The sequence below is a fragment of the Triticum dicoccoides genome, chromosome 7A (genome assembly GCF_002162155.2).
Source record: "Triticum dicoccoides isolate Atlit2015 ecotype Zavitan chromosome 7A, WEW_v2.0, whole genome shotgun sequence".
Lineage (NCBI taxonomy): Eukaryota > Viridiplantae > Streptophyta > Magnoliopsida > Poales > Poaceae > Triticum > Triticum dicoccoides.
In genome coordinates this window covers 394,893,521-394,907,280 of record NC_041392.1, presented here as the reverse complement: position 1 = coordinate 394,907,280, position 13,760 = coordinate 394,893,521, and positions in this window count along the sequence as shown.

Here is a 13,760-nt window from a genome sequence, read left to right as displayed (position 1 = left end):
ACATGTTCTGTAATGCCACCTATTTAGTTTCTATATCATATATGGGAATTGTGCAGTCTCATGTCTTTTAGCCAGCCATAATATACGTGAAATGTGAAATGCCATCCTATTTAACTAGGCATCATATATTTGAATGATATCTTGCCCATCCTTTTCTTCATTACATTTCCATTTGTCGATAATGTTTGTACATTAAACTACTCTTCCTGTGAATCGGCTATTTGGGTGGGAGATTGAAAAATCTGGAGTGAAAATAAGGCCTTCAGCGCAGACAGTGCTACCTGTCGAAGCAGATCTCTTGTTGGGCCCTGATAGCTCCTCGGAGATGGATTCAAAGACATATGACCAGTCCTATTCCCCCACCGAGGTGTATGCTCTAACTTGGCATAGTTATATTGCTCATATCATGCATATGGTGTCTTGCATTGCATAGATTAGGCATCATATACACAATATTCAACACCATGTTCTTAGTTCAGACATCATATCTAATGCCCTTTGTTTAGCATATAAATCACATATGTGAATTAAATGATGCGATCCTGATTACTTAGATAACATGTAGGTGAATTATGTCATGCGATCCTGTTTAGTTATTCATCATATCTTTGAATTATGTTATGCTATGCTATCCAGTTTAGATAGACATCATATATGTGAAATTATGTGATGCTATCCGTTTTAGTTAAACAATATACATGTCAACTATTTCATGCCCTCTTTTTTCCACACTATCTATTGCATCTGTCTCTCATACAATGTCTGTACATTCAACTATGTTTCCTGTTTATCAGCCATTTGAATTGGAGTGGGTGATGCCAACATCTAGCAGACTAAAAACACGTTCTTCAAATAAAATAGTGCTACCACTTGGTGGAGATAGCACCCCGATTGTACATGCACGAGAACCAGCCCTACCACACATAACCCAAACTCTCGCAGATTGTACCCCTACTGCGATGGACAGAGAACCAGATTCACCCAATCTAACCCCAACCCCAGCAGATAGTAACCCAGTTCCTGTTGACAGAGCACCATCTCCACCATAGAGCTCCCAAACAAGAGCAGTTAGTAAGGCAGCTCCAGTTCCCAAAGGGCCAGTACTACCACGGCGAACCCCAACTCCACCAGTTAGTACCCCTATTCCCGTGGAGGAAGCACAACCAGCTAGTCGTAGTTTAGCATCTATCGTATTTGATGTTGTTAAATTGAATGTGCGTATCTTCCCATATTGGAAATATTGTACTGAAGACGAAGGAAAATGCCAGTTGCAGGTGTTTGTCCAGGAGTTATGTGTAAGTAATGTTATTCATGGCAATTACTTTGCTTTGTCCCATACATCCTACCTCCATGATGGTTATAATACAGCAAAATTTCCCATTTTTCACTATAGAGAAGGACCGATTTGGAAACTCTGGATGAGGTAACCTGTGCTAATACCTCTGCTATCTTCAAGAATGCTTGATGGCAGTATCGGAATTACCTAAAGAAAACGTACTTCACCGGCAAAGAAACTCATCAAATTCCCTTACGTTCTCTTGAGACACATTTACTGGACGATGACTGGGAACGCCTTGTTCTGTACTGGTCCCAAACCAAGAATGTGGTAAGGTCTATGAGCTCATTTTCTACTTTTAAGTACTATATTATTGCGTCTTACTGTACTCTGTTCATGTAGAACAAGTGCCTAAACCTAAAGAACAACTATTCTAATTTAAGATTCCAGTGCTATCATAGTTCAAAAAAGTGCTAGGCATTAATTGTGTGTTTTTTCACCGCCTTGCGCTTTACTGAACAAAGTGCATGCTTATGCGCGGTTATGCATAGATTAAGCGTAGTTATGCGCAATGCGTTTCGCCAACGCCTACAGCCTAGGCGTTCTTAAGTGCTCGCTTAGGCACATCTTTTTTAACTATGATTGCTATTGTGCATACTACTTTGCTCTTGTATCACTGTATTTACTCATACAAACTTATTTTTAAATTGAAGGATCCAATCGTAACTTCAATGGCATAGCAGGTATGTTCACGCATGTTTCTTTAACAGGCTTGCTCTTATCAATAGCTCTGTTGATTTCAATTTCAATTCTGTATACAGTTGACTTCTCATATAATGCACATTACTAGCATCACAACAGAGCCAATAGAGTTGTTGTACATGTAGACCCATGGTACCCATCTAAAATCCTGTTGTGTCGTGTAGTTTAACATGCTTTGTATTCTTTCACTGTTGCTTTGTCTTGAACTGATATGATTTGAACCGTGTCTCTATTTTGATTTGGCAAGACAATGAAGTGACCATAGGACATAGATATATGTTTGTTTGATGCTTTTATTATGTACTAGTACTTGGCAACAGAAGACTTGGTAGTTTAATCATGTCCACCTTACTAATGAACTGGTTCACCGAAATGAGTTTCATATACTAGTACATGCTAAACTGTTATGTGTATGCTTGTTTCTTCTTTTAGAATGCTGACAGAATATTGGGGGAAGAGTGCCTTATTAAGCAATGGTAAAGGTAGTAATGCAGATAAGGTTCAGGATAGTGACACATCCTTGTTGGTCTCCAACAAAGCTGATAAAACAGCTAAGGAAGACTATCTCGAAGACAGTGAGACAACCCCAAAGTCCTGTCTTGGTTTAGTGTTGGAGTTACTGGCCACTACCGCTTGCACAAGCTATTCATACTCACTGTCTGAATCAGTTCGGTTTCTTGAGTCCCAACTACAAGTTGAAAGACATTGACCAGCTGTGCTGCGACAAGAAGCGGAAGGGCTGCAGAAGTCCCTGGAGCATTTAGATGCATACTTTCTGGTGCAATAGCAAGCGTTGGAGGATTTTAGTGCCAAACAGGACAAAGCTAATAAGCTTGCTAAGCTTATTGCCAGCATGGTGGATACCACGTTTCTTGAGCTCTTCTGAAGTTGTTTCAGTTATGCTCTTGTTTTGCTGTCATGTTTATTTGCACTGGTGGCCAATTTTGACGGCCAATGTATGTAATATGCTGCTTTGTTCCCTATATTTGCACTGGTGGCGAACTTTGATGCCTAGTGGATGTAATATGTGTAGTAGCGGTAATAGGCTAGCGTTAATTGCTTGCTTATTTATTTCCTTATTGTCTTGTTTAGTTGTTTGCTTGTACTCACTGTAGTTCTTTTTCTATGTTTTTCTAGTGGCCACAATAACCTATTTTTGGAAACTAGGCCAAAATAATCATGGCAACACACGGACTATTGTAACCATGGGCCTCTTGCGGGCCGTATGGTCCATCGGCCTTCTACGGGCCGTAGGATCCATTGGCCTTCTATATGGGCCGTAGGATCCATGGGCCTTCTACGGGCCGTGTGATCCATGGGCCTTTTACGGGCCGTAGGATCCATGGGCCTTCTACGGGGCGTATCGTCATTTCTCCAATCATGGGTCATACTATTCGTGGACAACAATGGGCCATTTATTGGCCATATTTGATAACTCTATGAAAACAGCCCAACTGGTTTTTTCGACATGAAAACGGCCCAACGTATTAACAGGCCACAAACGGGTCGACTGTAACCACGGGCTGAATTTGGCCCACAAGCAGAAAATCACAGTAACGGGCCGTAAGTAACCGGATGCTGGAAATGAGCCCAAGAATAAATGGGCCCTAAGAAGGCCGAAAGATATCATGGGTTGGAAACGGCCCAACGGAATAATGGGCCGTTAATGGGTATAAAGTGATACAATATTCATTACAGGCTAGTTTTACCATGGGTCGTTAAGGGGCCGAGGGTTACTAAGGGCCTCATATGGGCCGAAAGACGTCATGGGCCATACATGGGCCGGAAGTTAAAAAGGGCTGGAATTATATTGGATGGCCCAGATGACGCTACTGGGCCTAATTCGGATAGGCCGTAAACGGGCCTTGGGATAGCAGGCTATAAATGGGCTATATGCGAACAGGCCATTAACAGGCTTGTCGTGGTCCGGCCCGCCACCTTTTGACCAAGTCAAACAGGCCGGACTTTTCATAGGAATGGGCCTCTGTTGGGCCGTGCCACGTGTCGGCATACCATAGGCGCTTTGGGTCCAATGAGTGGAGGACATCTGTCCCAACGGTGAGCCGACACGTATTTCCTCCAGCAAATGATGATTTTACACGTGGAAAATCCCCATTGGTCGGGGATGTTAACGGGTTATCGGATCCAAAACCGGACCCGATAGCTTAACGGCGTTCCATTACAGTGGATGCCACGTGTCGGTCACCCTTGACGAAAGCACTTCTGTGACGCGTGATTAATCGTCATGGAAGTGGACACTTCCATGATGATAATTTTGGTAATGTCATGGAACGCTTCTACGACAGCACAGGTATGCCTATCTTGATTCTATCATAAATTTGTCATGGATGTACATGCATGATAGAAAACGTGACCTATTGTGACAAACACGTATCATCATGGAAGTGTATTTTTTTTCTAGTGCGCGCGGATGCCGCTGCCATCGAGGCCCTCCTGCAGGCGAAACCGGACGTCCTGGACTTGAACCGGGCGGCAGAGGCTCAACTCGACGCGGAGCGCCTGGATGCCACTACCATCGAGGCCCTCCTGCAGGCGGAACCGGGTGTCCTAGACTTGAACCGGGCGGCGGAGGCTCAACTTGACGTAGAGCGCGTCGATACCGCTGCCATCGAGTTCCTCCTATAGGCGGAACCGGACATCCTCGACTTGAACCGGGCGGTGCTCTCGTCCATGCAGAGCGCCCGCATGCTCCGCGTGGATGAGTAGTTGGAGGCCGAGGACAACCATGGTGTGGAGACACACGTCGGCAGCTACGGCTGGTTCGCGCCGGCAGCCAAAGACGACGAGGCCGTCTCGTTCCACGAGCAGTGATAGTTTTTCTTTATGTTGTTATTTTTAGGGATCTTTTGCTATGTGAAAACATATATTGTTATGCAAGTCGACTAACTTACATCATTTGGGTCGGTCTACCATTTCAGGCGGTTGTATGAATATCCTATGTCTCCTAACCCTTCTTCCTCACCTCTTCTTCTTCCCCAACAGACCACCGCACGGGCCGTACGGATCCACCCAACATGCGGTTGGATAAACATAATGTATGAAAGAAAATTATCTGTCAGCGGTAGCATGTGTTAGTGAGGGTGCGCTCCCTTGGTTGGGTTTGCGGCGTGCAAGAGCGGATATGTGAGGGTGCGGTGCGGCCGTGATGTGCAGGAGCGACCATGTGAGGGTGCGGTGCGACCGCGACAACCGTGCGCAAGTGTACCTCCTTTTCTCTACTCTTATAAAAACTGAGTTGGTGATGATGGTGTGCCTTCCATCTTGTAATATAGACCATTCGATCTACATCTGACAGATAGAAAGCAAACTATGACAATTTTACAAAAAATACTGGCACCTCTCTCCACATTTACAGATAAGGCCTTGCCTCGTTCATCTTATCTCCCACAACCTCATTGCTGAGCAATTAAAAAAGGAAGTCTCTGGAACAATCTGGCATGGTGGCCGCTGCCGGCGCCGTCGATCCCCATGCCTCCGCCCAGTCCGACCACCAGTCACCACCACGCCCCACTCCTCCTCACCTTATCTCTCATCTTTCTCGAGATATCATTTTTTCAATGAAATTCTCGAGATACCATTTTTCTGATAAAATTCTTGAGATATCATTAGTTTTTACACATGGGATTACTCTTGCATGGGTCAATCACAACAGGTGTTTTGTAAAAAAAATGCATGTTGATGTTCCGTGTAATGCACGGGCATCTTGCTAGTCATTTTGAAAACTTTAGGCAAGCTTGGTAAAAATTTGTGGCGAAGTATGGCAATGCAACGCGTAGACCCAAACAGGATAAGTACGTATGTACTAGGGGTACTAGTGTTAAAAAAGAAATGCGGCGTTTTCCTTCAATGGATTAATCGATACAAATCCTCATTTGACGTGTAAATTAATGCGTATTTTTTCTACAAAGCCCAAAGAGCTAACCATCTCACTCCTCATCGTTTGATTATTGCAGCGCCATGCGAACAAACCTTCTCACTTCCGCATGCATGCAAGGATATATTAATGTCCTTGGTTGCTAGTATGAGGCAAACCCCACCAATTTTTCCTCGATTAGTGTTAGCGGCCTTTTGCAAATTGTAATTTTGTTATACCGGCCTTGTGTACAAAAAAATGGAGGTAGTAACTATTTGACTTCCTTCCCCATTGCGGTGACGTCGATGATATCTCGAACGTTGTGGTTTGGCGAAGTGCATTCGACGGAGAACACCATTGAGGGAGACCACGGTAAGTTGTTCGCAAGTCGTTGGCAAGTGCCTCCTGCAAGCCGAGACAACCGCCTTATTTGCATCCAGGAAGTCCGTTGAACCAAAGGATGCGTAAATGTACTAGTACTACTAGTACACAATAGCGTCATTTGTCCATCTTAGTGTGGTGAGGTGGTTTCTCGAAGAAGACGATGGAGAAGCGGAGTCGGCGAAGAGTGAAATGATGGTTGATTCGTCCGTGCTTTGTGATTTGATGCCTCACTACTTTGTGATTTGTGATAGAAGGGACAGGGGAGTAGACTCTGTGCTCTATACCGTACATGCGTCCAAGCACGGGAGAAAGAGGAGAGACGTTGCATTTTTCTATTCCTCCAATCAATCAATCAGGGAGCTTTGGTTCCATCTTTTTGGCTGTGGCAGCACCGTCCACAATGGTTCCCATCGATGGCAAAAGCTATTTTCACATTCGGCTACACATTGTAGATGCCCTTAACCGTACCACTTGATTTTGCTCCTGTGTGCTATCTATACAAATATCAATTATATTGATCTAAAAAATTATAGAATCAAGATTAGCAAAAAGGAGGTGATTTTGTCGCGCGGATGGCGGGGGAGGTTTCTTATTTTTAGAGGATGTTGGCCTGGCAGTTTGTTAACACGCGGCCTGATGTGTCAGTGCTTTACTAAGCCGATCCGCGTCCCACATGAGGCAGAACAACGGCAGAAGCAACACATGGTTAACTTGAAGAGGATGAGGGAGAAGCGGATTTAGCAACAAGTGAAGTGATGGTTGCTTTGTCCCTCGAACTTATTTTTTTCCTAGCAATATTATTACTTCATCCCTCCAACTTAACTGCGGGAAAGGTGCAGCTTTGTGATTTGACGTCTCATTGCTCATTACTACGCCGACGCCATGACTGGGGTGCTTCACCCCTGTTGCTCTGCACTGTATTTCGGTATGGCACGTGGACCCAGTAGCTTGATGTCCCACATGTCGGTGAAAGGAACTAGAACATTTATGAAAGCGAGCGCTCCACTCTTACGATGGAGGAGTACACGACACGGCGGCCCGGTGAACTATCACTTGTACTGTATAGTACTATAGTTTTGTTGTTTTGCACGATCCATCAATACAAACCCGATTAAACAGAAAAGGGCGGGGTTTTTCCCATGCGGTAGATGATACTAGCCATACATTTCAAAGGCAATTTTAATGTATGCAAACTAAATAATTAAGAAACAATATGATATCTAGTAAAACTAAAAACACATATGATTTATTGTGTTAGAGTGTAGTAGTAGTGTTGCATTGCATAGTTGTTAGATGTAACATGCGAGAACGTGTAGAGATGTAGTTTTGGAGGGCCTACAGAGAGAAAGCATAATACGGTCACCGAACTTCAGAATACGCTCATTACGATCACTATATATGTTTTGCGGTGATTATACGATCACTTGCTCACTATTCAGCATCGGATCGCACTCTGTTGACCGGCCAAATAGTCTGTGTGGCACCATGTTAACTAGTTAAATTGACCACGTTCCTTGTGGGTCCCACATGTCAGTTCACATAGGAAAAAGTTCACATAAACACAAATTTACGCAGGCGCGACAAGACTCCAACCCGTGCGCGGGAATCACCTGGTTGTGTATGTGTCTATGAGGGCCTGATGTGTGTGCATGCACGTGTAGGTTGAGCACTTAGCATGAGAGTGTGTGTTGGTCATGTGGTGTGTGCATGCATGCATGCATGTGTGCGTGTGAGTGTTGCGTGCGGGGCTGCATGTGTACGCGTGAGTGTTGTGTGCCTGCGTGGTTGCATGTGTTCGTGTGAGTGTTGCATGCATGCAGTTCGTGTGCATGTGTGTGTGTGTGTATAATCACCACACCAGCTCTTGTGTGTTAAAATAGAAGGCTTAGCATACCAATACAAGGCCACCTTGTCCATTGTGCCCGCGTTCATGACTTCTAACCACCGTCCAATATTTTTTTCTCGTTTGTTTTCATTCTTACTAGCAAGATGCCCGTGCGTTGCACGTAACATCAAGATGCATTTGTATGACTAGTTTATCTTGTGAGAGAAAAGGATGAACGAGGGAAGGCCTTATTTGCAAATGTGGAGAGGTGTGTGGGTACCTTTTTGCAAAATTGCCATAGTTTCCTTCCTATCCGTCAGATATAAATCGGACAACCTATATTGCAGGATGGCAGGCACACTGTTTCCTTCACCAACCCTGTTTCCTTCACCAACTCTGTTTTTATAAGAGTGTAGTATAGTTATAAGAGTTTAGATGTAGATGTAGAGTAGATACAAGCCGACAGGTAGGCCCAATGTTTGCGTTGGACCGCCCGAAGAATTCCAAGAGAAATGCCAAACGGGTGTCTAAAAGAGAATCGGGCGAGACAGGACCGCCCAAGAACTCAAGCGACACCACGAGAGGTCTTGAAAAGAAATACCAAACGGGTGTCTAAAAGAGAATCGGGCGAGACAGGACCGCCCGAGAACTCAAGCGACGCCACGTAAGGTCTTGAAAATAAAGCTGAGTATCTGGGTAGTCTAGCCATCCCAAGTGATACAAAGAGTTGCACATAAGAGGAAAAGGTTAGTCCGCAACAATATTCATGTCAACAATAAAATTCATAATGGCACGAGCATTGACAATGATTACCCTGCAGAACAAAGCATGATCAATTTAATTATTTCCTCCGGAGACTGACACAAAGACTGACACTTGACCAACCCAGACTGTAGTACTTAACCATGGACACGGCTATTCGAATAGATATAACTCTGCAGAGGGTGTAGTCTTTACCCACGTGTATAGGATTTCTTTAGCCAACACCGAGATGCTGACTAATTCCCGTTACGGCCTTTGGATTGAAAACACACCTGACCAGCACACACCAGATTAACTTTCCGGATGCCAGGAATCACCCAAAGTATCGTTCAAGAGAAACTATAAGGCAGGGAGACCATCGTCTCGAGTAGCATGGGATCACTATTAACACACGCGGATTACAAGGGGTGCCCCCCCCCTCTCGGCCCAGTCGGATACACCCATGCCCCCTGGCCCGATGACTGGCATTGTAGCCGGTACCTCGAAACCCTCATCGTGGCCTCTCTGTACGGTGTGTGCAGGGAAAGGGGTTAACAACTTACTGAACTGTACCCTGCCTATGGCGGGGACAAGTGGTAGCATGAACTAGTATGGGGGTTACCAGAACAAGAATCATTCTATGGTCAACTCAGGAGGTTTAAGTTTTCCTGCAGTGGTTAGTACAACATAATTCCTTAGCAGTACCCAACAGGGTCACCACCTGGTATGTCCCAACATACCCTCACTGATCATTCTAGTCACCACAAGATTCAGTCTCACAGTCACTTTTCTCGTGACTGATTCATCCTGCAAATTAGCCTGGACCAATACAGGTACATATGGCACATGAAAATAACCATACTCACCTATACCTCATGTTTAAATGGAAATAAAATACCATCCAGGGGGATCATGCATGTATGACCAATACTATGCAAACTCTATAGGAATTCAACATATTCATAATTCACTTCTACAAGCAAACAAACACTATGCATTCACCATATCATGTGTTCAAGATGCTTGCCTTGAGCATGGAGAAAGATTAGGTGCACTTCAAAACTTTGAAAATTATATCTCCCCTCCATTCTTCCTATTTTCAAAATAATTTAATTACCACATAATTCCAAAACATTACATAAAAGTTGTTTGGAAAATTTTGAAATAAATACAAAAATAAACTAGATAAGATTTTAGAAATACCAAAAAAAGAATCAAGTCATTTGGAGCTGTGGTCTAGAAACTAGAGCCAGTCAAAGTTAGGGTCAACTCTGGATTTAAACAGAAAAAGAAAACGGTTCGCTCGGAAATATGCTTTCAGAATAGGAAGACGTACTTCAGTGATTGCGCTTTAATGGAACACTCCTTCCACAGGAGGAGACGTACTTTGGGCAATACGCCTCCACTTAAACGAGCTGGCACAATGCTAGGTCACTGACAGTGGGCCCGCCTAGCCCACTAGTCATGTTTGACCGGTCGCCGTGCGCGCCTCCCTCTCTGGCAGAACAGAGGCGGGGCTCCGGTGAGGCCCACCGGCGAACGGCGGCTCCCCTCGGGGATCTGAGCACATGGGTGTGCTGAGGAGCTTGAGGCGAACCCATGGGTTACCGCCATGGTCGCCGAAGTGGACGGAGTCGCCGATGGCGAGCTCTCCGGCGGACGGCGGCATCGAACGAAAGGGTTCTCCGCTTACGACGGCTCCCAGGGCAAATTGAAGGTGGGGATGGAGTCGTGGGGCGAGGAGGGGGTGGATGGTGAGGAGAGTGGAGAGGGGGAGGCTCTAGTGGAGTCGTCATGAACGAGATTGAGGCGGCAGCCGTGGTTGCCGGAGTTGGGGAAGACGACCCGCTCCGGTCGTTCTACCGCTATGGGTGGGTTAGTGAGTGAGGGAGAGAGGCGGTGATGGGCTGAGAGGTCTCGGGGTAAGATTTTATAGTGCGAGGGGTCGGCTCTACGGTGTCCCGAGGATAAGCACGGCGGCGGCGATCATTATGGCGGCAAGTGAGGCCGTTGAGGTGGGCAGCGTGGCCGGTGAGGACGATGGTCGCCCGTAGTTACTCCTGGGAGGAGCTGGGCTGCTCAGGACGCGCCACGCGGGTCGGGCAGAGACGTGGCCGTGTGGGACTCGTCGGGTGGCGGTCTTGGTCGTCGTGGACGGCGGTGGACGGCGCTAGGGGCCAAGCGAGGGTGTCGGCGAGGTTCCAGGTGGTCGAGCCGATCCAGAGAAGGATCAGGATGAGAGGGGGAGGCAGCAGAGTGGTGGCAGCAGCTCGGTGCCGATGTGTGCCAACCGCACACTCTGGACACGATCCAGACATGCACGTAGCATGCTCGACAAAATGCTTTAGTGGTCTAGGAGCCTCTGATGAGAGTGCAAATTAACAGTACTATGAGCCTAGTTGTTAGAGAGCTAATGGACATGCTGGTTTGGCGAAATGATCAAGTGTCCAGTGCAATATAGAAAGTGGCAACGTTTCTGTCATGCACACAAGGTGTTTGACAAAATGCTAGGGCTAGCTAGGGGATTTGGTTGATGATGAAATTTGGCAGGATCAGGTCTCTTTAGATGATAGAGATGGTAGTGGAGTTAGTTTGGAAAGATGAGAAACTTGCTAGCGCAAGTTTTACCAAAATTTAGTTCTGGACAGAAACTTCAGTGGCATGTTTGGTGGACTAAAAAAATTCCAATGGAGCTGATCTCCTGGAGTTAAGGTTTTGGTTGGACGGACTACTAGATGGCAAAGTTACAGAAGCAATAGAGCTAGGAAAAGTAGGGTTGCAGTTAAAACTCAAGGATGGGACAGAATTTGAAAAGAGGATGTTTCACTCAAAATTTTCAAAGGACACAGTTAGGTTTTTCTCACAAGTGACACATAGGAATCACCTGAACTCTCATAATTTTTTGTGGGATTTTAAAAAAATTATTTAAAATACTTGTAGTGTAACAGAAGCATTTTAAGTATTGAAAATGGTTTTAGAAGTATTACTTGTGGAAAATTTTATTATGAAAATATTTCCCACTATTATTTATGATACAAATGGAAAGGTTTATAAAACAACCACACACCACAACACTTCACAAAAATAATCTTCTATGGAGGGGAGAATTTTTTGTAAAACAAGAAATAGAAAAGGTTTTGAAATTAATAAATGACCTAGTATAATTCAAAATTTTATTTCTGGCCAAATTTTACTTAATAAAATTTGATTAAAATTTTGGGGTGTTACAAGATACATTGGCCTCGGGCCCTGTCCATGCACGCAGGCAGGCGCCGGATGTCCAGGCTGGGGCCCGGATGTCCGGCCGTTCGCGGGGCGCCGGATGTCCTGGGCACTTGCCGGATGTCGGGCCTGGCGGTGGCCGAAACTATTGCTCTCTGGATAGCTAATGTCTGGATTTTCGGGGGCGATCCCAGATGTCTGGCCTGTTGACAGGCGCCGGATGTCCAGGGGTCGGCCGGATGTTCGGCTACTGAAGCTCTTCGGTGCATGCGCCGGATGTCCGGCCTCTGGCCCGGATGTCCGGCCACTGTAGCTTCCAGCAGCTCTGTTTCTTCCGTCTCCGCTTCCAGGGTTCCCTCATGGATGGTGTAGTTGTTCCTTGGTGCTTGCACTCCTCATCATTGTCCGTAGTGTTTCGACAATACCTATGCATGCACACGAGAGGGGTGTCAAGTAGTATACAATCCTTGAAGGGGTCAAGTGAGCACGTGTAAAGGAGATGATTCAACTTTGGGTATGTCAAGTAGATGTCGCATGTGTCACTCGCCAAACAGACCCTTGACATGGTGATGTCCATAGGATGCTCCGCATCATCTCCCCCCCTTGGGAAAGATCCGGCCTCGGATCGAAAACCAAATCACCATGGGAAGGAGATGGCTTCGTCATGTAGAAGTGGAGGTTCACCAAGTACTCGTCGTCTTGAAGCTCGAAATGGGCACTCTCCAATGTCGCACCGTCTAGTGATTCCTTCAAAAGGAGCAAGGACAACAAACACTTGGAAAAACAAGTGTGGTTAGTGTTAGTGCAAAACCAAGCATTCACGAGGTGATTCACCAAACAAGTGTCGTCATCAAGCATAGCATAGGGTGTGACAAAGGATTGTGAGTAAGCATATCAATCGAGCACAAGCAAAGATATCATGGGGACAAGCATGTAAATGAGAGGTAGTGATGCGAGTATGTGTGTCAAGATAATAAGCATCCACCTCAAGTTCATAGCAAGCATGCACAAAGCGCTCAATGAAAGGTATATGGTAGGCATAAGAAGCATTCACAACACCAAATAAAATGAAGTGTCTAAACACATGGGTCAAGTGCAAGACAATCCAAGCATAGTGTGCATGGGGTGTAGTGAATATCGTGTGGCACTCAACACAATGGAAATTGCAATTGTTCATCATGTGTGAGGCAATCAAGGCAAGCATGTAGCAATCAATGGGACATGGCATAGACAATGCACATGACATATCGCAAGCACGAACACAAAGCATGATCATAGTATCATCATAGGAATGGGGCACAAAGCAAACATGACAATAGCAAGCAATATCTCCACCAAGCTTGAAAATACACATACAAGTACTAGAATCAATTATCATGTGTAATGCAAAGCATGGGTCACAATTGCATGGCAAAGGCATAGGAATGAGCATATCATGCAAAGTGAACATGGAAAGGGCAAATGATATATAATGGACAACAACCCATAGCCAAGTGAGGGTCATGTAGAAGAAATGCGCGAAGTCTTTGCGCGAAGAGAGCGGTGGGAAAGACAATCCATGGGATCCCAAGTCATCATTGCTCTCTAGAGATCATTTTGTCAACTCGTGGGATTGCGAGGTTGACAAGTATTCATGGGTACCTAGACAAAAGAGACACAAACCAAAGAAATTGTGC